The sequence below is a fragment of the Topomyia yanbarensis genome, chromosome 2 (assembly GCF_030247195.1).
Source record: "Topomyia yanbarensis strain Yona2022 chromosome 2, ASM3024719v1, whole genome shotgun sequence".
NCBI classification, from domain to species: Eukaryota; Metazoa; Arthropoda; class Insecta; order Diptera; family Culicidae; genus Topomyia; species Topomyia yanbarensis.
Genome location: NC_080671.1, coordinates 237,056,682 through 237,083,928, shown reverse-complemented (window position 1 = coordinate 237,083,928; position 27,247 = coordinate 237,056,682). Strand labels below are relative to the sequence as shown.

Here is a 27,247-nt window from a genome sequence, read left to right as displayed (position 1 = left end):
CATACACACACACATACATACATACACACACACAGACATTTGCCGATCTCGACGAACTGAATCGAATGGTGTATGACACTCTGCCCTCCGGGCCTCTGTTAAAAAGTCGATTTCTACAGTGATTGCATAGCCTTTCTTTATATGAGAAAGGCAAAAATTTAAAGAAGATTACCACTAAACACACAATAATTTTTTTCCACGTTTTCCTCGAATTTTCAACTTTGAGTTTCCAATTGCCTTTGACAGAAAGCTACGAATATTCAAATAATGTGTGTACGAAAGGTGTGAGCGTTGGGAAGAAATGCTAGTGCAGATGACAACATACAATCATGTTTTAGTAATTTGACGAGGAACAAGTTAGTTAGAATTGCATTATCGACCAGAACAGACGTCTCTTTAGGATAGCTCATAAGTTCATGTAATGATTAATTAACAAATAAATCTCTTTTTTTACCGCTCGGGAAGCGACTGTTATATATATATATATATATATATATATATATATATATTATATAATATATATATATATATATATATATATATATATATATATATATATATATATATATATATATATATATATATATATATATATATATATAGGTCGTACCAGAAGAAGATTATTAAATATTGTTGGATCAGGAATCAAGCTAATCTCTGGCATTCTCGACGAAAACAACCAGGTACAGATAAATAAAGAGATAAACGAACTTAAACGACCAAACAACAAATTAGTCAGAGAAAACAATGTACAGATTGAGATAAGTAAACAATTACAAAGTAGGGTTAACCAAATGTTAAACTCCATAAACCAACAACAGGCAATAATTGAGAATCGGCTCACATTAACGAGACAAAACAGACTCAGAAATCAATTCGTAAGCCAGAATCTTACAGCCTTTAGATAGGTTTTCAAGATTACCCACCACCTAGAATTAGTAAAATCGCATTTTGACACAATTTTTGAAACTATCCAACTAGTTAAATTGAATGTAATTTCAAAAAACTTCCTCGAAGCAGACGAGATACAGTTTGATGCGGATAGATTAGAAGAACAGAACATAACTTTACTTAGTGCAGATCAAGCCTACGAATACCTCGGTATTAAAGTCTTATATAGAAACTCAAAAATTTATTTCATTATCTTAGTTCTACAAATAGAACCACAGATTTTTAGTTATAATCTATTAAAAGCTTTGCCGATAGAAGGAAAAGACTTGAAACTACCAGCAGCAACAGCAATAATCCATCCTGACGCGACCTACTTCATCAGCAACCCATGCCAATTCATCGATCAAGATATCCTGTGCGACTTGAAGGATTTAATCAAGTTCTCTAATGACGAATGTTTCTCGAAAATCTTGAATGGGCTCTCAGGTAAATGCGATTTCATGGAACCTTCCTACTACAATAAAGTCAAACGGATCACGAACAACCATGTTGTCGCAAAGAACGCAAAGACGTTCCACTTAACATCTAATTGTCATCTATCCGATAGAGAACTGTCGGAAACAATGCTGGTCTACTTCACCAACTGTACCATTCGAATCAACAATCAGAGTTTCAGTAATCTAGAGTACCATTCCAGTCCACGACCGTTAGTTGTACCATTTGACGGATTAAAAATCGCGGAGAAAAGCTTTGAACCCGCTATATCTCTGGAAAAACTACACGAACTGAATGTGGAAAATCGCCAACACCTAGAAGAGCTTGAAACATCAAACTCTCTCACTTACGCATAAGCTGGTGCAATATCTTTTAATATCTTTTTATGGTCGATACTGGTAGCGTACAACATAACTAAAGCCAGAAGAACGAGACCAAGATATTTCTGTACAACGACAAACAGAAAAGACCCTCACGGAAACCACACCGTTAAACAAGCCATAAGTAGAAAAGACGATCAAGGAAACCACAATGATAAGGAACTCACCACGATCGAATCGGGACGATTCGAACTTGGAGAAGGAGCAGTTAACAAACCATCAACATGAGAAAGCTAAAGTCGCCACCGATAGCTACCGAGAAACGAGATAAGGCGAACGAACGGATGTGGACGGCGAACGTGCAGACAAACAATACGTGTTCAACCATTACCATGAGGAAACCAACGCACAGTGATCACTTTCCATACAAAAGTCGGACAAAACCTCAAAAGTGGCCCGAATTTGATGAAAACTTAACATTAGAGTAATTTTGTGACGCTAAATTCATATTTGATGTTTATTTTTTGTTTTTTAAATCCTCAAAATTTTGGCACAGGGTGGTTCAAAAATTCAACATTTACGAATTTGAAGTGCACTATTTCCGAAAATTCGTTTTCAAAAAATTAGGTTCGGTGAATTTTTTAGCAGAATACAAATTTTTTCAATTGTTGATAATTATAAGACACATGTATAAATTATATTGCGAACCCTCATCTATATATATATATATATATATATATATATATATATATATATATATATATATATATATATATATATATATATATATATATATATATATATATATATATATATATATATATATATATATATATATATATATATATATATATATATATATATATATATATATATATATATATATATATATATATATATATATATATATATATATATATATATATATATATATATATATATATATATATATATATATATATATAAGAACTGGAGTTCTGAAGTTTTTAAAAACTAAAACTAAATAAAACACTACCGTTGGGATGTAAAACAAGAATGCCTGGTATCATTTATTTCCCTGCTATTTAAACACTTTCTACTTATCCTAGCCCTACGCTATCACATCCTATCCTACTGCGTCTTGTTCGTTGATTGTCCGTTGGTCCGTTGTCTCCATCCTTTCGCTTTGTATCAGTGGCGACGTTGGTTTCCTCATGGTAATGGTTGAACACGTGTTGGTTGTCTGCACGTTCGCCGTCCACATCCGTTCGCTTGCCTTATCTCGTTTCTCGGTATCGACCATAAAAAGATATTAAAAGATATTGCACCAGCTGATGCGTAAGTGAGAGAGTTTGATGTTTCGAGCTCTTCTAGGTGTTGGCGATTTTCCACATTCAGTTCGTGTAGTTTTTCCAGAGATATAGCGGGTTCAAAGCTTTTCTCCGCGATTTTTAATCCGTCAAATGGTACAACTAACGGTCGTGGACTGGAATGGTACTCTAGATTAATGAAACTCTGATTGTTGATTCGAATGGTACAGTTGGTGAAGTAGATCAGCATTGTTTCCGACAGTTCTCTATCGGATAGATGACAATTAGATGTTAAGTGGAACGTCTTTGCGTTCTTTGCGACAACATGGTTGTTCGTGATCCATTTGACTTCATTGTAGTAGGAAGGTTCCACGAAAACGCATTTACCTGAGAGCCCATTCAAGATTTTCGAGAAAAACATTCGTCATTGGAGAACTTGATTAAATCCTTCAAGTCGCACAGGATATCTTGTTCGATGAATTGGCATGGGTTGCTGATGAAGTAGGTCGCGTCAGGATGGATTATTGCTGTTGCTGCTGGTAGTTTCAAGTCTTTTCCTTCTATCGGCAAAGCTTTTAATAAATAAATAAACTTTATAACTAAAAACCTGTGGTTCTATTTGTGGAACTAAGATAATGAAATAAATTTTTGAGTTTCTATATAAGACTTTAATACCGAGGTATTCGTAGGCTTGATCTGCACTAAGTAAAGTTATGTTCTGTTCTTCTAATCTATCCGTAACAAACTGTTCGAGAGCACCGTCGATACAACACTACAACCCTGTATCGTATGCAATTTTACCCCAATGTTGGGAAATGGTCCCTTATCTTCCTTCGATAGCGTAGAGCAGGTGGAGGACAAGTTCCCAACGAAATAACTAAAGCCGTAATCGTAGGTTGCGGACTATCCAACGATGTGATTAGTCTCACTTGATTCGGAGTGAGAGAATTGTTTGTATCTCTCCTTCTCATTACCAAAGTCTCCTTGTAATACTTGTAAGCTAGTTATTTGTGTGCATAGGTTGTGAGATCAAATCAATGCCAAAGAATCAATGGTGTTGGTATAACGGGTAAAATTGCATACGATACAGGGTTGTAGTGTTGTATCGACGGTGCTCTCGAACACAAACTGTATCTCGTCTGCTTCGAAGAAGTTTTTTGAAATTACATTCAATTTAGCTAGTTGGATAGTTTCAAAAATTGTGTCAAAATGTGATTTTACTAATTCTAGGTGGTGGGTAATCTTGAAAACCTGTCTAAAGGCTGTAAGATTCTGGCTTACGAATTGATTTCTGAGTCTGTTTTGTCTCGTTAATGTGAGCCGATTCTCAATTATTGCCTGTTGTTGGTTTATGGAGTTTAACATTTGGTTAACTCTACTTTGTAATTGTTTACTTATCTCAATCTGTACATTGTTTTCTCTGACTAATTTGTTGTTTGCTCGTTTAAGTTCGTTTATCTCTTTATTTATCTGTACTTGGTCGTTTTCGTCGAGAATGCCTGAGATTAGCTTGATTCCTGATCCAACAATATTTAATAATCTTCTTCTAGTACGACCTCTAGGATAAAGGTTTCGAAACTGATTTTCTACGGATTTGTATTTGTCCTTTAGTATGTCTGTTACGTCGTCGAAGTGTGGTAATGTTGTCAGTTCGTCACTAATATTGTCCAGTATTGTTCTGTAGTTGTCCAAGTCTATCTCGTGGTAAAGTTTGTGATGTCCGGTTTTGATTAAACAATTTTCAGTCTGTAGTGTCAGGAGTCCGGGATTTTGGGATAAATCCTGGATTTGGATTGCTTGTGGATAGCATGTGGCAATTTGGGTTGTGAAAAGGAGAATAGAGGTACTTGCTGTCATCATCCTGTGAATAGAGAATAATATCGTGTTTAGTTTTATTTTATTTTGATATTTTCATTGTGTATCTCGCGGTTATCGTGATCTATATATGTTCTACTCTTATCTTCGCAAATAATAAGAGGGAGATACTGTTCTTTGGATTTGTTTTTTACGTCTTGTACTTTATTGTACACACTGTCATCAGGGTGAAGTGTTGCGGGTTCTTCACTTTTCTAGTTATGGTACTCTAAATTTTTATTTTTTGTTTTTGTTATTTGTAGGGCGACTTCATCATAGAATTTATTTCTATTTTCTAGTATTTTGAGTATATCGAGTGGATGCTCCTCTCCATCCCTAAGTGCGTAGAAAATTTCCTGAGGTTTAATTTTCGTAGCAGACCGGATTGGTGTTGTTGTAAAGAGTGTAAGCAATTCTGAAAATTTCCTTATCTGTTAAGTCTGTGTAGGATGGTTTTATGCAACGAAAGATTTCAGCTAGTGTTGAGTGCAATCTTTCTACAGTTCCATTGCTTTTGCCATGGTTGGGTGGAGTGAAGTGCGTTTCGATATTCAGATTCGCCATAACTGCTCTGATTTCGATTGACTTGAAGGCCGGTTCGTTATCAGATACAATTAAATTTGGGGTACCATATAAAGAAAAGTATTTTGTGAGTCCCTTTTGAAGTAGAATACTTCTATCGTTTCAATATGGGGTCCCGTTTCAAAAATTTCAGTTGAGAAATTTTCCCAGGTGTGAAATGCGAATATCTTCCGTTCTACTGATCGAAATCGCAATATTTTTGCACTATCTGATCGGAAATTCGTGCACGTATTTCGTATTAAATTTCGAAATTAGTGCGACTACTGTAAATAAACCAAAACAAGGATTTTTAGAATATTCTTCGAAAACAGCGAGGAAAATGCGCAATTTGCATGCATATCTCACGCAGAGCCAAAAAGGAGCATGTAAGCGTTTCATTACATACGGGAATGTTATATATATATATAGGCACGCGAGCTTGATTTGAATCAGTGGGTGCTCGCTTACCACACGAGCAACATGCTCGTCCGGACGGTACAATGAGCGGTATCATGTTTGCGTTCTCATAAGTTCATGTAATGATTAATTAACAAATAAATCTCTTTTTTTACCGCTCGGGAAGCGACTGTTATATATATATATATATATATATATATATATATATATATATATATATATATATATATATATATATATATATATATATATATATATATATATATATATATATATATATATATATATATATATATATATATATATATATATATATATATATATATATATATATATATATATATATATATATATATATATATATATATATATATATATGGGGCATTCCACGCAAAATTTTCCACAATTTTTTTTTGCCGAGATCAATTTTTTTCTCGGTTTAGTAGTCAAAAATATTCGACACGTATTTTTTTATTTCAACTTAGTAGGCGAGACTTTCGAGATTTTTTGTGTTGAATTTCACCATTTGAACAAAACCTAGTTTTTTCAATCGCTCGTACTGTCAAAGGTAAAGAAGGTACCCACAAGTACCCAAAACATGAAATGTGCGCCTTCCGGTTCCGGAGTTACGGGTTGAAGAGTGCGGTCACACAGCAAATTCCCATATAAACTGGTACTACCATGATGTTCAAATGATGTAAAACATATCAAAATTGATGTAACATTACTCTAGTTTGCGGGTCTGGATCACTAATGATCAATCAAAGCAGCTTTGACCACATTGGCCACCTATGACGGTTCATGACGCCCCCGGGGAAGCCGCCAAGTTCCTAAGCTAATATCACACTCATTCCCCAACGAATTCTCTACCGATTTTTACAAACTTGATTTCAAATGAAAGATACAGTAATACCATTGACTGCTGCTGAATTTCATTCGGTTCTAACTCTTGCTTCCGGAGTTACAGGGGTGTTAGTAAGGATACACTGGAATTTCCCATGTAAATCGGTACAATCGTAATACCTCAGAGGCTAAAAAATATTGAAATGGTCACCAAATTACTTCTAATCGCAGATCTAGATCACTGATTGCCAATCAAACATTCTTTGAATATATTGTCCACTATCGACGATTCCGGAATTCCGGGCACATTCCACAATTAAAGTCACATCGGTTCTTCGGTGATGACTGAACCGATTTTCTCAAACCAAGTCTCAAATGGAAGGCAAAATATGCAGTTGAGTATTGCGTCGCCGCCCCTCCCTCCCGCCTTGCCCTTACACCACCCTCCTTCATCACTCCTCTCTCCTTAGACCACCCTCACGCCCGCATTTTCTTCATCCACCCGTATACCGAAATAAGATGCAGGATTTCTGACGCATCCTCCACTCCCACTCTACTAACCCCACATTCCCTCCACTTTCAAACCCATTCCACCGACATTTCAAAATATAATCACATGAAGATAACATTGAACTCATGCTGATTAAGCTAATTAAATATTATTCTTTTACCTTTCTCATATAGAAAGGTTATGCAATTGCTCCAAAAACCGATTTTCTAACCGAGGGCCGGAGACTGAGTGCATATCTCACGCAGAGCCAAAAAGGAGCATATAAGCGTTTCATTACATACGGGAATGTTATATATATATATATATAGGCACGCGAGCTTGATTTGAATCAGTGGGTGCTCGCTTACCACACGAGCAACATGCTCGTCCGGACGGTACAATGAGCGGTATCATGTTTGCGTTCTCATAAGTTCATGTAATGATTAATTAACAAATAAATCTCTTTTTTTACCGCTCGGGAAGCGACTGTTATATATATATATATATATATATATATATATATATATATATATATATATATATATATATATATATATATATATATATATATATATATATATATATATATATATATATATATATATATATATATATATATATATATATATATATATATATATATATATATATATATATATATATATATATATATATATATATATATATATATATATATATATATATATATATATATATGGGGCATTCCACGCAAAATTTTCCACAAATTTTTTTTTGCCCAGATCAATTTTTTTCTCGGTTTAGTAGTCAAAAATATTCGACACGTATTTTTTTATTTCAACATAGTAGGCGAGACTTTCGAGATTTTTTGTGTTGAATTTCACCATTTGAACAAAACCTAGTTTTTTCAATCGCTCGTACTGTCAAAGGTAAAGAAGGTACCCACAAGTACCCAAAACATGAAATGTGCGCCTTCCGGTTCCGGAGTTACGGGTTGAAGAGTGCGGTCACACAGCAAATTCCCATATAAACTGGTACTACCATGATGTTCAAATGATGTAAAACATATCAAAATTGATGTAACATTACTCTAGTTTGCGGGTCTGGATCACTAATGGTCAATCAAAGCAGCTTTGACCACATTGGCCACCTATGACGGTTCATGACGCCCCCGGGGAAGCCGCCAAGTTCCTAAGCTAATATCACACTCATTCCCCAACGAATTCTCTACCGATTTTTACAAACTTGATTTCAAATGAAAGATACCATTGACTGCTGCTGAATTTCATTCGGTTCTAACTCTTGCTTCCGGAGTTACAGGGGTGTTAGTAAGGATACACTGGAATTTCCCATGTAAATCGGTACAATCGTAATACCTCAGAGGCTAAAAACTATTGAAATGGTCACCAAATTACTTCTAATCGCAGATCTAGATCACTGATTGCCAATCAAACATTCTTTGAATATATTGTCCACTATCGACGATTCCGGAATTCCGGGCACATTCCACAATTAAAGTCACATCGGTTCTTCGGTGATGACTGAACCGATTTTCTCAAACCAAGTCTCAAATGGAAGGCAAAATATGCAGTTGAGTATTGCGTCGCCGCCCCTCCCTCCCGCCTTGCCCTTACACCACCCTCCTTCATCACTCCTCTCTCCTTAGACCACCCTCACGCCCGCATTTTCTTCATCCACCCGTATACCGAAATAAGATGCAGGATTTCTGACGCATCCTCCACTCCCACTCTCCTAACCCCACATTCCCTCCACTTTCAAACCCATTCCACCGACATTTCAAAATATAATCACATGAAGATAACATTGAACTCATGCTGATTAAGCTAATTAAATATTATTCTTTTACCTTTCTCATATAGAAAGGTTATGCAATTGCTCCAAAAACCGATTTTCTAACCGAGGGCCGGAGGACCGAGTCTCATATAACATTCGACTCAGTTCGTCGAGATCGCAAAATATCTGTGTGTATGTATGTGTGTATGTATGTATGTATGTATGTATGTATGTATGTATGTATGTATGTATGTATGTATGTATGTATGTATGTATGTATGTATGTATGTATGTATGTATGTATGTGTGAATGTATTGTATGTATGTATGTATGTATGTATGTATGTATGTATGTATGTATGTATGTATGTATGTATGTATGTATGTATGTATGTATGTATGTATGTATGTATGTATGTATGTATGTATGTATGTATGTATGTATGTATGTATGTATGTATGTATGTATGTATGTATGTATGTATGTATGTATGTATGTATGTTTTTTTTTTTTTTTTTTTGAGAGCAGTAAAAAAATTTTCAGAAAAACCCTGAGTGAGGAAAAATGTACAAAAACCCCATTGTCAGGGAACGGGTTTGGGCTGCCATCACCCGACCCGCTAAAAACCACTGCTCTTGTCCAGAATATAAATATAAAAATATTATTTTAATATTTATATTTGACAATATAATAATAGAAAATTTTTTAATAAATAATGAAATAAATATTTTTACAAATTTTAATATATTTTTTTCCGAAGATATTTTATCTTTAAATAAAATATATAATTTTCCAACTAATATAATTACACTATTAATAATTAATTATCTTTTTTTAACTCTTCTTGTAACAGTAAAAATTACAAAAAAAAATTATGGTCCTTTACGACCAATAAATTAATGAATAAACCTTTACGAAAATCTCATCCCTTAATTAAAATTATAAATAATTCATTAATTGATTTACCTACACCAATTAATATTTCTGCATTATGAAATTTTGGATCTTTATTAGGATTATGTTTAATTATTCAAATCTTAACTGGTTTATTTTTAGCAATACATTATACTGCAGATATTGAAACAGCTTTTAATAGAGTTAATCATATTTATCGAGATGTTAATAATGGATGATTCTTACGAATTTGCCATGCTAATGGAGCATCCTTTTTTTTTGCTTGTTTATTTATTCATGTAGGACGAGGAATTTACTATAATTCATATATTTTTATTCCCACTTGAATAATTGGAGTAATTATTTTATTTATAGTAATAGCTACAGGATTTCTTGGATATGTTTTACCTTGAGGTCAAATATCTTTTTGAGGAGCTACAGTTATTACTAATTTATTATCTGCTATCCCATATTTAGGAAATGATCTTGTTCAATGAATTTGAGGAGGATTTGCTGTTGATAATGCTACTTTAACTCGATTTTTTACTTTTCATTTTATTTTACCCTTTATTATTTTTACATCAAACTGGATCTAATAACCCTTTAGGATTAAATAGTAATATTGATAAAATTCCTTTTCATCCATATTTTGTATACAAAGATTTAATTGGATTTATTATATTTATTTGAATTTTAATAACTTTTATTTGAAAATTTAATTATTTATTAATAGATCCTGAAAATTTTATTCCTGCAAATCCTTTAGTTACTCCTGTTCACATTCAACCAGAATGATATTTTTTATTTGCATATGCTATTTTACGATCAATTCCTAATAAATTAGAAGGTGTAATTGGATTGGTAATTTCTATTGCTATTTTATTTATTCTCCCATTTATTCACTTAAATAAATTTCGAGGATTTCAATTTTATCCATTAAATCAAATTTTATTTTGAAATTTAGTTATTATTTTTTCTTTATTAACCTGAATTGGAGCTCGACCTGTAGAAACTCCATATGTACTTACAGGACAAATTTTAACTGTATTATATTTTTCTTATTTTATTCTTAATCAATTGTTATCAAAATATTGAGACAATAAATTAAACTAATTAATAAACTTTTATAGTATATGTCTTGAAAACATAAAAAAGAAGTACAATCTTCTATTAATTTTTTTTTATTACTAAAAATCATTCATTATATTATAAAAAATATAATAAAAATTTTAATACCAATAAAAAAAATAAATAATTCAAAGATATAGGTAAAAATCTTTTTCAAGCTAAATATATTAATTTATCATAACGAAATCGAGATAATGTCCCTCGAACTCAAATAAATATAAAAGCAATAACTGTAAGTTTTAAAAAAAAAAATCTATAAATATCACTTCCTAAAAAAATTACACAAAATAATATTCTCATAAATAAAATTTTTGAATATTCTGCTAAAAAAATTAATGCAAATCCTCCTCTTCTATATTCAACATTAAATCCTGAAACTAATTCAGATTCTCCCTCAGCAAAATCAAAAGGTGTTCGATTAGTTTCAGCTAAACATGATGCAAATCAAACTAATCTTAAAGGAAAACAAAATAAAATAAATCAACCATATTTTTGAAATTCAAAAAAAATAAAAAATTATAATTTCCAATTAAAAAAATAAAATTCAATAAAATTAAAGCTAATCTTACTTCATAAGAAATCGTTTGAGCAACTCTTCGTAATCCTCCTAATAAAGAATAATTTGAATTAGATGATCAACCTGCAATTATTACTGTATAAACTCCTAAACTAGTAATACAAAAAAAAATAATACTCCTAAATTAAATGAATATAATTTAATTAAATAAGGAATACATAATCAAATTAATAAAGATAAAAATAAAGAAAAAATAGGAGAAAAATAATAAAAAATATGATTAGATAATAATGGATAAGTTCTTTCTTTAGTAAATAATTTTACAGCATCACTAAATGGTTGTAACAATCCAATAAATCCTACTTTATTAGGCCCTTTCCGAATTTGAATATATCCTAAAACTTTTTGTTCTAATAAAGTTAAAAAAGCTACTCCTACTAATACACAAATTACTAATAATAATCTTCCAACTAAACTTAAATAATAATCTATAAAAAACACTACTATTTATAATTATATTTTAATTATATTTATAAATTCTAAATTTATTGCATTAATCTGCCAAAATAGTTTAACAATTATATTAATTTTATTCATAATAATAAAATTTATATTTTTTATTTTAGGTCCTTTCGTACTATAAAATAAAATTTTATTAAGGATAGAAACCAACCTGGCTTACACCGGTTTGAACTCAAATCATGTAAGAATTTAAAGGTCGAACAGACCTAAACTTTAAACTTCTACACCTAAAATTAACTCTTAATTCAACATCGAGGTTGCAATCTTTTTTATCGATATGAACTCTAAAAAAAAATTACACTGTTATCCCTAAGGTAACTTAAATTTTTATCAATATAATTGGATCAATTATTCATATATTAATGTAAATAAATTATAAAAGTTAATTAAATTTTAATACCACCCCAGTAAAATTTTTATATAAATTATAAATTTTATTATTCTTTTTAATTAATAAATAATAAAAATAAAGATCTATAGGGTCTTCTCGTCCTTTAATTTTATTTTAACTTTTTAATTAAAAAATAAAATTCTATAAAATTTTAAAAAGACAGTATATATCTCATTTAACCATTCATACAAGCTTTCAATTAAAAAACTATTGATTATGCTACCTTCGCACAGTCAAAATACTGCGGCCCTTCAAAAAATTCAGTGGGCAGGTTAGACTTTAAATTAAATTCAAAAAAACATGTTTTTGATAAACAGGTGAATATATTTAATTTGCCGAATTCCTTATTTAAACCTTTCATTTATAATAATTCATATAATAATTTATATACTAATTTTATCATAATTAATAAATTTTTTAAATTAAAATTTATATTTTAATAAATAATTTAATTTTATAAATAAATAATAATTTAAATAAAATAAATTATAATAAATTTATTAATGATAGCTATTTTTAAACTTACACTTATTATTAATTTAAATAAAATATAAAAATTTATTTTAAAGCTAATCCCTTAAAATATTAATTTTATTAAAAAAATACTTTAATTTAATTAAAATATTTTTTTAATAAATCTAAATTAAATTTATTTCTTAAAAAACTAGATATATTTTAAAACGATTAACATTTCATTTCTAATTATATATTAAAAATAATTATTCCACAGTAATTTTTATATATAATTAAATCTTTAAAATTCGAGAAAAATTTATATAATAATTAATTAATTTATAAACCCTGATACCCAAGGTACAATAAATTAAATCTTCTTTTAAAATAAAAATTTTTCAAATTATTTCAATTTTCTTTTACAATACAAATATACTATAATTAATAAATATTTTTTCTTTAAAAAATACTTAAACTTATATCAATAAAATTATTTTTATTAATAAATAAATAAAATAAAAAAAATTAATAAATAAAATTTATTCAATTTAAATTGAATTACACAAATTTCTTTTCAATGTAAATGAAATACTTTATTATTTAAGCTTTAAATTGTCATTCTAGATACACTTTCCAGTACATCTACTATGTTACAACTTATCTTATTTTAAAAATAAGAACGATGGGCGATATGTACATATTTTAGAGCTAAAATCATATAAATAATCTATTTTATATTACTATCAAATCCACTTTCAAATTTTTATTTCAAAAAATTATCCATTTTAAATAAATTTATTGAAATCCATTTCTACTTAAATATAAACTGCACCTTGATCTGACATTTTATTTTATTAAATATTTAGAAAATTATATCTTATAATATATTCTGATGACGACGATATACAAATTTTAAAAATTTAAGTAAGGTACATTGTGGATTATCAATTACAGAACAGAATCCTCTGAATAGCCTAAAATACCGCCAAATTTTTTAAATTTTAAGAATATAACTAATACTACTTTAATAATTTATATATATATATTTATTTTTTATAATAGGGTATCTAATCCTAGTTTATTTATAAAAGTTTAAAGCTTCAATTATTTTTATATTAATATTTTATAAATTTAAAAATTTCACCTTATAAATTTATATTAAAACTATTTAACTACAATTTAACTATTAACAAAAATTTTTATTTGTATTATTTGTATAACCGCGGTAGCTGGCACAAATTTTACCAATACTTTATATTATTACTAAAACAAAACTTATATTAAAATAAAATAATATATTATATATAATATATTAATTATAATTTATATATTATTAATTAAATAAATATCTTAAATAATTATATATATATATATATATATATATATATATATATATATATATATATATATATATATATATATATATATATATATATATATATATATATATATATATATATATATATATATATATATATATATATATATATATATATATATATATATATATATATTAATTTTAATTTAACAATAAAATAATTGATATTAAAAAATAATAGTGCATTCCTCCCTAAAATAGTATCTTACTATTTAACATAAATAATTAATCCCCTAAATTAATTTATTTATAACCAATAAATGACTTAACCCCCTAAATTAATTTTTTTTATTATTATATATAATATATTAATTATAATTTATATATTATTAATTAAATAAATATCTTAAATAATTATATATATATATATATATATATATATATATATATATATATATATATATATATATATATATATATATATATATATATATATATATATATATATATATATATATATATATATATATATATATATATATATATATATATATATATATATATATATGTTGAAGTAGATAAGCGAAGTGTCACTGTAGGCATCTAGTACGCTGTTATGTTGCTACCAAAAGTTAGGTTCATTTTCCGCTGTTCCGCATGTACAGTGTTGTACGGATCAGCTGTTTCCTAGGTAGTTGGTTTTTGAAACGAAGAAATAAAATTCAGTAGTTCTTGACCGTCGAACAGTGAACATCGCCTAAAGGAAAATTGGAATTAAAGTGCAGTGAAATAAAATCTTACCTTTTTGTGTGATCCAAACTGCTGTTAGTGCATTTAGTCCATCCCGCTGCCGTGGTATTTTCGCTTCCATCGTCGAGTAAGGAGATTTCTTTCGTCGTTGGTGAAACGTTACGCAAAAGTCACAACGTAGGGAAAATTGTGCGCGATCATATTTGGTGCCGTGACCAGGATCGCCATCTGCAAACGATCGGTTCCACCATCGTCGATTCGCTGGAAAACGCCATTGCGCTGCTGGAAAACACCCTGAACGTTCGCCAAATCGCCATTTGTAGACGCCGTCTATTCTTGCTGAATACCCGAAGACCGCCATCGCAAGTTCTGGATACAAGCTGTTGGGAAATATTCGTACAAGGCCTGATACCTTCAGGCAGAAGGTTAGTTTCTGTCCAATCCTTTTTTGGTGCTTTCTGGTGCGCTCTAGATACCCGTTTCTTTCTTCTGCATTGCATTTTTCTCGAGTTTTCGGCAACTTCGACTGTCGTGTCAAGAAGGACGATCTTGGTGAATCAGCTTCATTAGCAAAGAGGTAGGCAGCCAGGTTCTACGCTCAATTCATACGCCGGCCCCTGCGCCATTCTTCGGATTACTTTGCCGGCCCTTGCGCCGTATCCGGTGGGCTTGAGGTCCATCGCCTTACACATCCGACGCCATCTTGTTAACGTCGCCTGCGGCCATCGCTGTAATAACTTGAAGAGAACGCTTCCTTTCGTTCCGGAATTAAGCTGCTTACTGCACTTATCGTTCGATAGAAATCAAACTGCTGACGTCCATCACGTGCAGTGTAACCTGTTCCTGTTGTATTAAAAATCCAAGGCTTTTCTTGCCTTGGAAAAGGTGAGTACCTTTCCAAGTAGATTCATTTTATCCGTCGGGTCTACCGTGGTCTTTATTTCAACAGATCTACGTATTTTGCGGATCGCACCACCCACATTTATCATTGCCATTCAAGATGGCCGATGACCAGCGAATCTACCAGCTGACAACGAGGAGAAATACAGTGGTCGAGGCTTTGGGTCGGGCAGAGGCTTTTTTAGAGGACTATATTGCTGAAAGAGATCAGGCGCAAGTACAGTTGAGGTTGGAGTACCTGGACACGATGTGGACTACGCTGGAGGAAGTGCAAGCTGAACTGGAAGCTGAAGCGATAGATGATGAAGGTAGGGCACACCATGCATCAATTCGTGCCAACTTTGAACCTCGGCTTTTTACAATAAAAGCTTCTTTGATTACTAAATTGCCTCAACTTCCTGACGCTAGTATCCCTCACTCTCTGCATGCTAATTCCGCTCTTTCTGGCATCAAACTCCCGACGATTTCGCTACCCGAATTCGATGGGGATTACCAACAATGGCTTACCTTCCATGATACGTTTTTGGCTCTGATTCACAATAATGCTGATGTTCCGCCTATTCAAAAATTCCACTACTTGAAGGCTGCCGTTAAGGGAGAGGCTGCCCAGCTAATCGAGTCCATTGCTATATGTTCTGCTAACTACTCACTAGCATGGGGAGCACTTGAAGGTAGATATTCCAATGATTATCTTTTGAAAAAGCGACATCTGCAGGCACTCTTCGACATTCCGCACATGAAGAAGGAGACTGCTGCAACGCTACATAGCTTGGTAGATGAATTCGAGCGCCACACAAAAATTCTGCACCAATTGGGGGAACCGACCGACGCATGGAGTACCCTTCTTGAGCACCTGCTGTGTACGCGCCTCCACGATGATTCCCTCAAGGCCTGGGAAGACCACGCATCTACAGTAGATAACCCAAACTACACTTGTTTGATAGATTTTCTGCAGAGGAGAACACGAGTTCTAGAGTCGATATCCGTCAATCACCAGCCTGCTTCCAACCCCGGTTCCAGTAGCGACATTGCATCTTCCCACCACTTCAAGAGGCACTCCCAATTCCGTTTATCTGCTTGTGCTTCTACCACTGGTTCTTCTCTTAAATGCCCGGTGTGCAACCAGGCCCATTCTTTGTCGAGGTGCGAGAAATTCATTCAGTTTTCGATGGCTGAGCGACAGCGGGCAGTCAACTCGAGGCGACTGTGCCACAATTGTCTGAAAGGGAACCATTTCGTTCGCAACTGTCCCTGTGATCTGAACTGCAGAAAATGCAACCAGCGTCACCACACTCTTTTGCATTTCGATCAATCCAACGGTCCTAGAAAGCCCAACAATGAGAATATTTCGCGCCACCCGGATTCTAGGCAACCGATTCCAACCAATTCCATCGACAATCGTGGGCAAACAACCGTTGCGGCGACGGAAATACCTCTTTCGATTGAAACGAGTGCTTCTCTCCAACAACCACGCGAGAACGTATTTTTGCTTACAGTCATCGTAAACGTGATCGATGCATTCGGACATGCACATCCAGCGCGAGCATTGTTGGACAGTGCATCGCAGCCGAATCTAATTTCAGAGCGTGTCGCACGAATTCTTCGTATGAAAAGGAGTCCCGTTAACATTACTGTTCAAGGTGCCGGTCAGCTATCCAAGGCGATACGTGAATCGGTATACGCCCAGATCACTTCAAGAAAAGAGAATTTTTCGTGCGGCGTTAACTTTCTTGTGATGGATAAGGTCACCGCCGACCTACCTGCACAAACCATCGATACAAAGATGTGGAATATTCCAAAGGACCTGTTCCTGGCGGACCCAGCATTTAACAAAAGCCAGCCAATCGATATGGTCATCGGCGCTAAACACTTTTACTCTTTCTTCCCAACCGCGTCTCGAATACAGCTGCACGGCAATCTTCCGTTATTAGTAGATAGCGTTTTCGGATGGATTGTGGCAGGCTCTGCGGGTTCAGCTTTCTCTATACCAAGCTTGACATGTACCTCCAACTCTTGCAGTGTAGTAGCTGTATCGATGGTCTCTTTGGAGGAAAGTCTAGAACGATTCTGGCAAATGGAGGAACTAACTACCAAGGACAACTATTCCACCGAAGAACGTCATTGTGAGTCCTTTTACCAGTCAACGGTTGCGAGAAATTCCGAAGGACGATATATGGTTCGTTTACCCAGAAAGCAAGACTTCGCCGTTATGCTAGGCCAGTCTAAAACAAACGCATTGCGCCGATTCGAATTTCTAGAGAGACGTTTGGAACGAGACTCCAGTTTGAAGCAGGAGTACCACCAATTCATGCAGGAGTACCTTCAGCTTGGGCACATGCAGCTGGTCAAACCCGAAGATACTAGCTGTGGTATAGAATACTACTTACCCCATCACCCAGTAGTTAAAGAATCCAGCACGACGACAAAGGTTCGCGTCGTATTTGACGGCTCAGCAAAAACTTCCACTGGATTTTCGCTCAACGATGCTCTTTGCGTCGGACCAGTGGTTCAGGATGACCTACTCGCCATGATTCTTCGCTTCCGTACATACCCGATCGCCCTCGTCGGAGACGTGGCAAAAATGTACCGACAAGTTCTAGTGCACCCCGACGATACTCCATTGCAGCGCATTTTATGGCGGTTCTCTCCAGAATCGCCTATTCAAACGTACGAATTGCGTACTGTGACCTACGGTCTAGCTCCGTCCTCCTTTCTCGCAACACGCACGCTTCAGCAATTGGCAAACGACGAAGGAGGATCGTATCGATTTGGCAGCAAGGCTTTACGAAAAAATTTCTACGTCGACGACTTCATCGGCGGGGCAAAGTCGGTAGACGAAGCCATTCACCTCCGCACAGAGCTTAGCGAATTACTCGAGAAGGGAGGATTTGAACTTCGTAAGTGGACATCAAATCGGCTTGATGTTCTGCAGGGATTGAACGACGATCAAATTGGCACCCAATCTACATTACAATTCACCCCCCATGAAACAATAAAGGCGCTTGGAATTAACTGGGAGCCGGAAGGAGATTTTCTACGGTTCGATTCGCATGTGCAGCATCGCGATGAAGCACCTACCAAACGTTCCATTTTATCGGATATTGCGAAATTATTCGACCCACTTGGCCTCATTGCTCCGGTCATAGTTAGAGCCAAAATTCTAATGCAAGATATGTGGTTATTATCGACTGGTTGGGATGAGCCAGTTCCTGAAAACGTTTGTCATAAGTGGAATAAATATCATCAGGAGCTGCCCAAAATCTCTGCCTATCGAGTAACCCGCTATGTATTCCTTCCACAATCAACCATCCAGTTGCATACATTTGCAGATGCATCCGAATCGGCATACGGTGCATGCACGTACGCCCGCTGTAAAGACGAAATGGGAAACGTAAGAATTCAGCTTCTCGCCGCCAAGTCACGAGTCGCCCCACTAAAGCGTCTCACCCTTGCCCGTCTTGAACTTTGCGCTGCTGTTTTGGCTTCGCATCTGCATGATCGCATCAAGCAGGCCATAGATGTTGAAGTTTCTGCCTCGTACTTCTGGTCGGACTCCGCCGTCACGCTGCAGTGGATTCGATCACCTCCAAACACTTGGCAAACGTTCGTAGGGAATAGAGTCTCTGAGGTGCAGCATTATACCCATGGCTGCCAGTGGATGCACATATCTGGATGCGAAAATCCGGCTGACCTAGTATCCCGTGGAATGTCGGTAGAAGATTTTCTGAAAAGTACGTTGTGGGACCAAGGCCCCCGCTGGTTGTCACTGACCGAAGGAGAATGGAAAACTCGTACCCCGCCAATTGTTGCTGATGATGTACTCGAAGTGCGACACGTCGTAGCAGCTGTGTAATTGAACACATCGGTCAATCCGTTATTTCTTCGCTGGTCATCGTTCACTCGCCTGCTTCACGTCATTGGATACTGTATCCGTTTTATAGTCAATACACGTACAAGAACCAGAACTCAGCCTCCCCCCACATCGAATCCAGCGAGAACATTATCTGTGGAAGAGTTATCGAAAGCCAAAACGTTAATAGTTCGACTTGCACAACAAGAAGCCTTCGCCCCGGAAATCAGAGAGCTGGAAAAAGGGAATTCGGTTCCAAAGCGTTCGCACGTCCGTCAAATGAGCCCATTTCTGGATCAAGAGAAAGTTTTGAGAGTCGGAGGTCGATTAAAGTTATCCCAACTGCCCTACCAATCAAAACATCCTGCCCTACTGCCTAGCTTCCACCCGCTTTCCTGTCTACTAATGGAATATTATCACCGCCGAATGCTACACGCCGGTGGGCGCCTTTTATTATCAACAGTACGCGAGGAATTTTGGCCACTGCACGGACGCAGATTGGCGCACAGTACCGTACGAAACTGCTTTCGATGCACTCGACTCAATCCTGTACCTGCGCAGCAGCAAATTGGTCAGCTACCCGTCCATCGAATCATTCCAAGCCGTCCATTTAGTATCACCGGTGTAGATTATGCTGGCCCGCTCTATCTCAAACCAATCCACAAACGTGCCTCTCCGACGAAGGCCTACATTTCCGTGTTCGTCTGCTTTGCCACCAAAGCTGTTCATCTAGAGCTCGTGAGTGATTTGACAACGCAGGCTTTCTTATGTGCACTCCGTCGGTTCATAGCCAGAAGAGGACGTCCAGCGCACATTCATTCGGACAACGGCAAAAACTTTGAAGGGGCTAAAAATGAAATGGGAAAATTATTTGCTATGCTCAAAAACCAGAACGAAATCGACAAAATCTCATCGTATTGTGCAGAGGAAGGAATCACTTGGCATCTAAATCCACCGAAGGCACCTCATTTCGGCGGATTATGGGAAGCAGCAGTCAAAGTGGCCAAGAAGCATCTATTTCGGCAGTTGGGTCCATCGCGCCTATCGTTTGAGGATATCAGCACAGTGCTCACGCAGGTTGAATCAATGATGAATTCACGTCCTTTACTGCCAATGTCTGATGATCCTAACGATCTTGCTGCTCTCACGCCGGCCCATTTTCTTATCGGCACCAGCATCCTCGCCTTGCCCGACCCAGATCACCACAACATTCCGGTCAACCGACTGGATCATTATCAGCAGCTGCAGTTGCACGTTCAAAAATGTTGGAAACACTGGCGCTCAGAATATTTGCAGGAACTGCAAAAGGATACCACCAAGCATTTGCGGAACGAACAAATTTTGCCTGGGCGTATGGTCATCGTCGTAGATGAACTGCAACCACCAATCCGTTGGCCACTTGCTCGAATTGAGTCAACTTCCCCGGGCCCGGATGGGCTAGCAAGAGTTGTACTGCTGCGCACTGCTCGTGGTACAATCAGCCGTCCGATCACTAAAATCTGTTTGCTGCCGGATTTCGCTGCTGCATCAGGAGACGACGACGACAATTAGCTGCTGGCCACCAACCCACAACCGGCCCAATCTGGATGATTTGCTGTAAAAGAAAAAGAAAATATTAGTAAATAGTTGTAATGTGAAGCATGTAGAATTACCGAAATTGTTTTGTTTTGTTTTGAAATGTGTTATTTCAAGGAGACGGTGATGTTGAAGTAGATAAGCGAAGTGTCACTGTAGGCATCTAGTACGCTGTTATGTTGCTACCAAAAGTTAGGTTCATTTTCCGCTGTTCCGCATGTACAGTGTTGTACGGATCAGCTGTTTCCTAGGTAGTTGGTTTTTGAAACGAAGAAATAAAATTCAGTAGTTCTTGACCGTCGAACAGTGAACATCGCCTAAAGGAAAATTGGAATTAAAGTGCAGTGAAATAAAATCTTACCTTTTTGTGTGATCCAAACTGCTGTTAGTGCATTTAGTCCATCCCGCTGCCGTGGTATTTTCGCTTCCATCGTCGAGTAAGGAGATTTCTTTCGTCGTTGGTGAAACGTTACGCAAAAGTCACAACGTAGGGAAAATTGTGCGCGATCAATATATTAATTTTAATTTAACAATAAAATAATTAATATTAAAAAATAATAGTGCATTCCTCCCTAAAATAGTATCTTACTATTTAACATAAATAATTAATCCCCTAAGTTAATTTATTTATAACCAATAAATAACTTAACCCCCTAAATTAAATTTTTTATTATATATAACATATTAATTATAATTTATATATTATTAATTAAATAAATATCTTTAATAATTATATATATATATATATATATATATATATATATATATATATATATATATATATATATATATATATATATATATATATATATATATATATATATATATATATATATATATATATATATATATATATATATATATATATATATATATATATATATATATATATATATATATATATATATATATATATATATATATATATATATATATTAATTTTAATTAACAATAAAATAATTAATATTAAAAAATAATAGTAATGCCCAATAAATATAATAATTTATTATAAATATTTATTATTATTTTTAAATTAATTTATTTATAATCAATAATAACTAATCCCATAAAATAAATTTTTATTATTATAATTATATTATATATATTATATAAATAATTTATATATTATTATAATAATTTATATTAATATTATTGTTTTTTTTTAATATTATTATTTATGTATATATATATATATATATATATATATATATATATATATATATATATATATATATATATATATATATATATATATATATATATATATATATATATATATATATATATATATATATATATATATATATATATATATATATATATATATATGATATATTTATATATAAATAATTTATATAATAATTATATCTATAATTATAAAATTATTTTAAACTTTAATAATTTTATAATTATTCCTTTAGAATTGCAGTCTAATATCATTTATGAATATAAAGTTTGATTAAAGAGAATATATCTCATAAATAAATTTACAATTTATTACTTATTATCGGCCATTTAATCCTATTAAACTTTATTTATACTATATAACTAATTTAATTCCGTTATTTTTTTTTCACATATAAATAATAAATAAATTATTATCTAAAAATGAATTGCCTGATAAAAAGGGTTATCTTGATAGGATAAATCATAAAGTTTTACTTTATTCATTATATTTAATAGAATTAAACTATTTCTAAAAATTTCAAAAATTTTTGTGCTTCATACAATAAAATATATTTTTATTTAAATATATATATATATATATATATATATATATATATATATATATATATATATATATATATATATATATATATATATATATATATATATATATATATATATATATATATATATATATATATATATATATATATATATATATATATATATATATATATATATATATATATATATATATATATATATATATATATATATATATATATATATATATATATATATATATATATATATATATATATATATAAAAATAAGCTAATTAAGCTTTTAGGTTCATACCCTAATTATAAAGGTTATAATCCTTTTTTTTTAATTATAAAAATTTCAAATAATCTTTTTTTTATTATATTAATTTGTGGCTCATTAATTACAATTTCATCATTTTCTTGATTTAGAGCTTGAATAGGTTTAGAAATTAATTTACTTTCATTTATTCCCCTAATAAATGAAGGTAAAAAAAATCTTCTTACCTCAGAAAGTAGATTAAAATATTTTCTTATTCAAGCTTTTGCTTCTTCTATTTTATTATTTTCTATTATTTTTAGAATATTAATTTTTAATATAAATTGAATAATAATTAATAATTTTAATGAATGATTAATTTTATCTACTCTATTACTAAAAAGTGGAGCTGCCCCTTTCTATTTTTGATTCCCTGGTGTAATAGAAGGATTAAATTGAATTAATGCTTTAATTTTAATAACTTGACAAAAAATAGCTCCTTTAATATTAATTTCATATAATTGAAATTATTATTTACTTATAATTTCTATTATTCTTTCAGCTATTATTGGAGCATTAGGAGGATTAAATCAAACCTCTTTACGAAAATTAATAGCTTTTTCTTCTATTAATCATTTAAGTTGAATATTAATAGCTATAATAAATAATGAATTATTATGATTAAGATATTTTTACATTTCTTATAAAAGAAATGTATAGAATTCGCTCAAACTTTCAAGATTTTTTCCGAGGCCCGGAGGGCCGAGTCTTATATACCAATCGACTCAGCTCGACGATTTGGGACAATGTCTGTGTGTGTGTGTCTGTGTGTGTGTGTATGTAACGGACAAATTCTCATTCGTGTTTCTCAGCAATGGCTGAACCGATCTTATCCAAACCAATTTTAAATGAAAGAACTAAAAAACGCTATTAATTTGTTTTTGATTCTGATGTTTAGTTTCCAAGATATGAATGTTTGAATGCGTAAAAATGGCGTTTTTTGCAGTTTTTTTAAATTATCTGCCGAAATTGACAATGTAGATTAACAATTTATATGTTTTTAGCCAGCTTTAACGAATACTTTTCGAACAAGCTATAGATTGTTGAAATCGGACTATTATCAAAAGAGATATTTAACATTGAATGCGGACGAAAGATTTTTATCATTTCCCATAGCCAGAAATATGACCAAAAACATGTAATCTATTATTAACGCCAAAACGGCTTATTTTAGGTCAATTGTATCTTCGGAGAATTTAATGGAGGTAATATGCCCTTTCTTTTGGTATTGTGCTTTTGCTAATTAATCCCCCTATGAGTGAGATATTTTCACAAATTTTCTTGGAAATGATTATATCGAAATGATGCCTTCAGCAAATTTGTAGCTCTTACTTTTGCGAATAACTTTACTGAAGACTTCAAATATCTATTTTGGATACTTAAAAAGTTATGGCTTGTTGTTTGTGGATTACTCTTTGTCGCCTATTTATTGTTCAATATAGTAATAATCCATTGAAATAAGCCAAACATTATTTCGATAAAACGAATTTTGTATTTCATTTTACTATCTACAACCGCTAGAAATAATCACCGAACACTTCCAAGTTGTCTGGAAGGAACTTGATAACTTATCAGTACAAAAATGTTCATTTGTGCGAACCTTCTCTCTGCAATTTTTCTAACTTATAACCATCGGATCGATCTGAAACATATCGGAAAATGAAAAGCGAAATAAATAACTCCAAGCAACGGCGTAGCCAAGAGAAGGTTTTGGGGTTTGACACCACACAACCCCCCCCCCCCCAACCACACCCAAAAAAAAATATTGGATTGAAGTTGAAAATTTATTGATGCAGACTGATTTAATTCAATATTACAATAACAATTATCTGATCCGTAGATTGATAACCTGTTGTTGTAAACATCATGAGGACTTTTGATAAATTTTCGGAATGGGGTCCTCCTGATATGCAACTGATCTATTGGTCTTGATTTCACAGTTGTCTAATAGCATCAATATCAAATTCCTGTCTGAAAACATGCCAATAGAAAATTCCAGAGTTCTGTAATCAATCATAATCCTCAGATTTATTTTCAAATTGATCTCGTTTTTGTAGAGATGTACTGTAATAAGGGTCTTTAGGGGCCATGCATAAATGACGTAGCATTTTGGGGGGTAGGGAGGGTATACCAAATTTGTGACGAAGTGTGACGAGGGGGAGGGTAGGGTCAGAAGTTGTGCGACGTAGCATTATGTTTAAAACCCATTGTTTAGAGAAAACAATTTAATGATCCTCCGTTCCCAAGAGAAATGAATTTAAATTCAAACAAGTTACTTTTGATGCGGTTTTTCATGAGGTAAATTTTACAATTCGCAGAATTTCAATTTCAAGTTCGCAAAAATACGAAAAGATTTTGTATGCGGATTTAACTTGCTACATTAGTTAGCTAATGTTGCTAACTAGTAGACTTAGTTTGGAAGCTGAATTAAATTTTCACTTCGGAATCAACCAAACTAAATTTAGTAATTTAGATGAACGTATGTTTCTTAGAATCATTGGCAGCTGCAGGATTGAGAGAACTTCTCTTCATGCTCCCCTTGACATATAAAATTCAAAACAAAACTATTAACACTATATTTGTGATGAAATGGGCTTATTTTGCACGAAATTTGTTGTTATAATGAAAATGTTGATAAAAGTCGTCAAACATTTCGAAAGGACATGTGTTTAAAATAATTGAAAAGCATGTAATTTTTTTTTCATCACCCGGGCGCTGTGCATGGGACGAGGGGGAGGGGGTAGGTAAATGCTACGTTATTTACGAGGGGGAGGTTAGAATTTTGTGACCAAATGCTACGAGGGGGGAGGGAGGGGTCAAAAATCGCTGAAAAAAAGCTACGTCATTTGTGTACGGCCCCTTATTTAATAGGAAGCGAAGTTAAAATTGATTTAATTCTATGAAACATAGAACTGCTCAACGAAAAATGCATAAATTTCAACAATTGCTTAAAATGTTTTTGCCTTTCTCATTCACTCTAAAATTCGTCGATCTAATCCCGACCGGGAGGACCGAGTGTCATATGCTAATCGACTCAGTTCATCGAGATCGGAAAATGTCTGTGTGTGTATGTATGTCTGTATGTATGTGTGTGTATGTGTGTGTATGTGTGTATGTGGAAAAAATGTGACCTCTGTTAATCAGAGATGGCTGGATCGATTTGCACAAAGTTAGTCTCAAATGAAAGGTACAATCTTCCCATCGGCTGCTATTGAATTTTTCATTGATTGGACTTCCGGTTCCGGAGTTACGAGTTGAAGAGTGCAATCACACAACAAATTCCCATATAAACTGAAATGAAAAATTTTCAAAATCAAATTTGTATTTTTGATGCCAAATGACATTATAATGCATGAAACATTGAGATTTGATGTAAACTCGAAAAAAAAACGTTTGACAAAAATTGATTTTTTTGGACTTTGGTACTTATTTGCTCTGTTACTATTTTCTGAAAAATTAATTCTGCATAATTTTAAAACTTCAAAAATTACGGTTTCGGAATTATGCCGTTTAGACATTAAGATCGATTCACCAAACCCCCACCAATTGTAAAATTGGTATTGTAAAAAAACGTAAGGGCGATACTTCAATGCTGATAGGTGGGACCGTAAAAGTAAAGAATCGCCAAAGGGACTATATACTATATATACAATCATTTTGTCAATTTCAATAGCAAACACAAATTTTAATTTAATAATTTCAAATACTTCATGAAGTTTTGGGTTTCGATCACTGAATCATGCAATCTAGGATGTAAAAACACAATAGTTCTAAATTGGAAATAAAACCAAGTCTGGAAATATGCACTGTTGATTTTCTTTGAATGTACTATGAGTCACAAGGGCGATTTTTCGGTACAAAAATCAATAACTCCCAAACCGTTCATTTTAGAGAAATTATGTCTGAGAGAATATTTTTGGGGATTAAATTCGCTTTCTTTTAAAGTAAAATGTAGCTAGGGTGGTCCTCTCAAACATTCTTTTCGAA

General features: G+C 33.0%; 1 protein-coding gene and 1 pseudogene across 14 annotated transcripts in view; both read left to right on the top strand.

The window, feature by feature from the left end:
* LOC131678358 (neuronal acetylcholine receptor subunit alpha-7) overlaps nt 1-27,247 on the top strand; it is a 1,795,942-nt gene that overhangs the window by 1,553,068 nt on the left and 215,627 nt on the right. The gene's annotated exons all lie outside the window — the stretch shown is intronic.
* On the top strand, nt 9,834-10,941 carry LOC131678363 (cytochrome b-like; annotated as a pseudogene).